The sequence below is a fragment of the Pinus tabuliformis genome, chromosome 7 (assembly GCF_031772625.1).
Source record: "Pinus tabuliformis cultivar Carrire ecotype Pingquan chromosome 7, CPIR1, whole genome shotgun sequence".
In the NCBI taxonomy this organism is placed as follows: Eukaryota; Viridiplantae; Streptophyta; class Pinopsida; order Pinales; family Pinaceae; genus Pinus; species Pinus tabuliformis.
In genome coordinates, this window is record NC_142293.1 from 108,021,077 (window position 1) to 108,025,430 (window position 4,354).

The 4,354-nt window shown below is 37.0% G+C and overlaps 1 long non-coding RNA gene across 1 annotated transcript; it reads left to right on the forward strand.

The window, feature by feature from the left end:
- The first annotated feature begins 2,937 nt into the window (after window positions 1-2,937).
- LOC149245518 (uncharacterized) lies at window positions 2,938-3,902 on the forward strand. The gene is made up of 2 exons (XR_016265549.1): window positions 2,938-3,520; window positions 3,772-3,902. It is a non-coding gene; the product is annotated as an uncharacterized LOC149245518 (long non-coding RNA).
- Window positions 3,903-4,354: the final 452 nt, after the last annotated feature.

Sequence of the window (4,354 nt, forward strand, 5' to 3'; positions counted from 1 at the left end):
AGGATGCATACAGACTCTATGGAACATGACCATGTGGAAAGACACAAGTGCACACGAAATGGGTTGGACTAGCCCCACAACTACGATCATCTCTAAATAATCAAAGGCTCCCATAAACCATAGTCTCAATGTGGTACACTCTAATTCCTCAAAGCCTATATAGGACAAAAGGAGCTAAAAGTGGGAACAAAAGGGGCCTTTTATGGCTATAACCATAATAGGCTTAAGAGATCTTAGTAAAAAAATTCACATGGCCTACAAGGGTTTACCTTGTATCCTATGGACTTACAATAATGTTATGAAAAGTGAAGAAAAAATGATATGTTCCTGTGTTGAAATGGACTCGATAGAAAACAATTTATTTTTGGAACTCAACATGACAACACTTCATGATTGGTTGAAGCATTGAAGGTGGAGTCAAAGGACATGTTACGAGAAATTCAAGTTGGTTAATACATATAAGTGGTTATCTTCTAAACTTGAGATGGATGCCAAACTAATCAAAGTTTCAAGAATCAAGTTAAAAGAAAAAAACATGGTTATAATGGTTGAATTCGATTTGGAAGATTAGTGAAATTTCCCTTCATATAGGAAACTCTCAAAGCCTTATATGCTGTTGTAAGTTTGCTTCATATTGTATCTCTAATCTGTAGCACCAACTACTTCCTTTGAGTATTACTTAGAGGTTATTCCTCCTAACGGGTTCTCTCCCATGGGTTGTGGAATTGAATACATCATGGTAATAGGATGTAATTGATATTTTATACCATCTTCGAAAATAAAAACGAATGATGAAGCTTTACAAATGCATAGCATAATGAAATTTTACTTAATGATGACTTCCTAATCCATGTCCATTTGTGCTTATATATCTAAGCACAAACAACAAGGTGGAAACGGAAGTGGTGGATTTGTGTGATCTTATCGAGTAGATGAGACAATTTCAACATGTACCATGAGCATAATGGGTCTTGAAGAGCACAATTTGGTTCATTTTACACAATCCATAACTCCAGGGGATCATCGACCTCATCATAGGGCAAGGTGAGCATCAAGAAAGGTTAAAGAGTTGGTCTCCAAATAAGACTCTTTAATTCCTTTAGTTTGATAATTATTTGACCACTCCTTTAACCATATATGAACTAGATCATTATGATGCACCCTATGTAGCACAATGATACATGATGCCAATTGTGGCTAATCCTATGACCAATCCTACATCTAAAATGAATAGATAAAAACCTCCTCATGAAAATAAAATACCATCCTCCCACATTAAATTTTATTTAAACAACTTTATAATCTAATAATTTATAGCTAACACCTTATATATGATTGTTTATTACTAAAGCCTCTTTTTACTTTAAATTTAATAATAACAACTTTATCATTTAATCATTTATAATCAACCATATATTTTACTTTTTCTCAAATATTACCATATTTTAATTAATTATTATAATATTTATTTTCTTTTACACAATAATTTCTTTATTACCATTAATTACGCCGTAAGGCGTTTCCCTTTGAAATCAACTTTCCTCTTAGATTACGTGTACATTTCTAAGCCTTTGATTTAAATGTTAGACGATTAAAATAATTTTAGCCATACGATTGATTAGACCGGTACAGTAAGGTATTCAAATTAAGAATGCGACGGAACAGATCACCTCACCCTGGCTCAGCTTTCCTTCCCGGGGCTTCTTGGAGTGGAGACCTCGCCCTTGCCCTAGCTCGGCCCTACTTCCATGGATCATCTGCAGTGTTTGCTTTCACACTCTCTGCATCGAACGCTTAAAGTCGAATGTCGCGGGCGTGGTGGAGGACAGGCAGGCTTAAAGCAGCTGCTGTTGTGGGAAAGGAGATTCGGCTCCTTTTCTTCTATGTTTTATTTCAGGAATGCAATGCAACAGACTTCGCCATCTCTGTTACTTTCTACGCACTCAGTTTCTCCTGGAACATTGGCATCCAGATACCGCTGACCAAGGTTTAGATAGGTATGCTTTCCAGGGTAATCTCCTCTGTTTCAACAGGGTCTTTCCAAATTTTTGCAAGCAAACTGGTAACACATCTCTTTTATTTATTTTATCATTTTTTTAATGCAAAGTAATAATTTATCTCGTTTTTTGTTATTCAGGTTAGAGGGACGAATTTTGCACTTGCGTTTTCCAAGGCAGCGAAAGATCTACACACTTGTTCCCTTGGAACGACTACACATATGGTTACCTCTGATTTTGAACACGCTGCAGCTCATGGGCTTAATGTTTCCAAAACTTGGGCCTTCAACGATGGCCAATACAAAGCACTACAGACTTCTCCTGGTGTATATGATGAACAAGACTTTCAGGGCTGTGCATAGGCCCTTGCAATACGTCAATAGTTGAATCCCTCCACCGATTTTTTGTTTTTTGGGTGTTTGATTGTGCTGGCATTGCTTGTCTTTCTGGATCTTGTGCATGTTTTTGGCTTCTCTGTTTTTTGGTGAACCTAACTTCTATAAATACAATACAATCTTCAATCTTATGAAACAGGAAAAAATCCTGCAATATTCAGGGTTTCCGGCCTAGCCTCTATGAATACAACCTTAGGACAATAACACCTAGCCTCTATGAATACAACGTCAAGACCCTAACATGCAACTGCATCATTGCGTGCAGAGATTCATTCCTCTCTCTTAGCCCTAATTTTTATTTGCTTTATTTTTATTTTTTCCCTCGGAATAACCATTTTTTTCCGTGATAATTTGTGCCGAAAAAACCTTTCGGGTTAAATGGATAAAGTTTCATTGCACTGGTAATATCTATCAATTAAATAACTTTATTGGGTCATAGGGAATATTTTGGATATTATCAGTATATGTATAAAGCGTTAATATGTGTTTTGCAGAAAATTTCCCATGTATTAACAATTGATGGCCACGGAAGGTGGTGGAAGGGACTTTCAGTTTTGCAAATCTGTAAGTGTCCAATTCTTTGCATAGATTTTATCTACATGGTATTCCAATACATATTTTTTGCACATGCATGCAGTGCAAGTCAATTGATCAATGGTTTTGCTGGCTTTTTTGGGGTGACAGGGTGGGTGTATTTACTAGAAATTGTGGTTTGGATCATGGTGTGACGCTGGTGGGTTATGGGTCAGTTGATGTGGACAACTGGATTGTAAATAACTCATGGGACCAAGCTGGGGTGAGAAGGAGTACATCAGGTTGCAAAGAAACATTGACAATTCATTTGGAAAATGTGGAATCGCAATGCGGCCATCGTATCTGATTAAGAATGGGTCTAATCCTCCAAACCCTGGCCCTTCCCCTCCCTCTCCAGTCATACCTCCAGCAAAGTGCGATGACTATTATGCATGCCCTGTTGGTAGCACTTGCTGTTGTGCCTATGGCATCGGCAATTTCTGCCTTTAATGGGGATGATGTTCTTATAAATCAACTACCTGATGCAAAGATAACCACCACTGCTTCCCACACGATTTCCCATTCTGTGATTTCAATGCAGGAACTTGTCTTAAGGTTAGTCATCCATCATTTCTTTGTGCACATTTTTCATTTCAAATCACCAATTCCGGCCTATGGAGTTTTAGTGTTTGGAATCAATTTGCAAGTAAAAGGTTGAAATTTTGTTATTTGGAAGTGATTTGCACGTAAAAGGCTGAAATTTTGGTGTTTGGAATAGATTTGCAAGTAGAAGACCCTTGTTATAGTGTGATTGACATGTTGAAGTTACATTTGTTTTACTTTAATTCTCACAACTCGTATTTCAGGTAGCCTTTCAGGGTTTTAAGGTTTGGAGTGTTAATCTGTTGACCTTTGATACTCATCCAAGATTTATTGGTATTTACAGAGCAAGAATGATCCATTTGGAGTTCATATGCCCAAGCTTACTCATGCAAACCCACATTTTGCAACTCAATTTGAAAGACTAGGCGCCAAACAAGATCACGGTTCTTCTCTATGCGATCTGGATTGCGTGATTCACATTTTCTTCAGCGATGGGAGAATTTATTAGAGGTCGAATCGCTCAAAACAATCAAACTCCAGTAATAATCTGGCTTAAAATCCAGCAGTCAACAAAATGTCCAAAATATTATCAGAGCTGTTGTAGGATGGATCTGTATGAAGTCAGTTTTTTGTCAAACTGTTTATGCATACTAGATTATTGTAAATGCCACCATCTTACATCTTATTTTTGCCCATTCATTTATGGGAGTCACGATTGTTCTTATGTGTCAGATGCATGACCTCAATTGGTAAAATTTGTGTACCTGATTCTTATTGAAGTTAATGTTAAAATGTCTCAACTTTGAAACTACTTCTAATGTCTCAACTTTGAAACTACTTCTACAC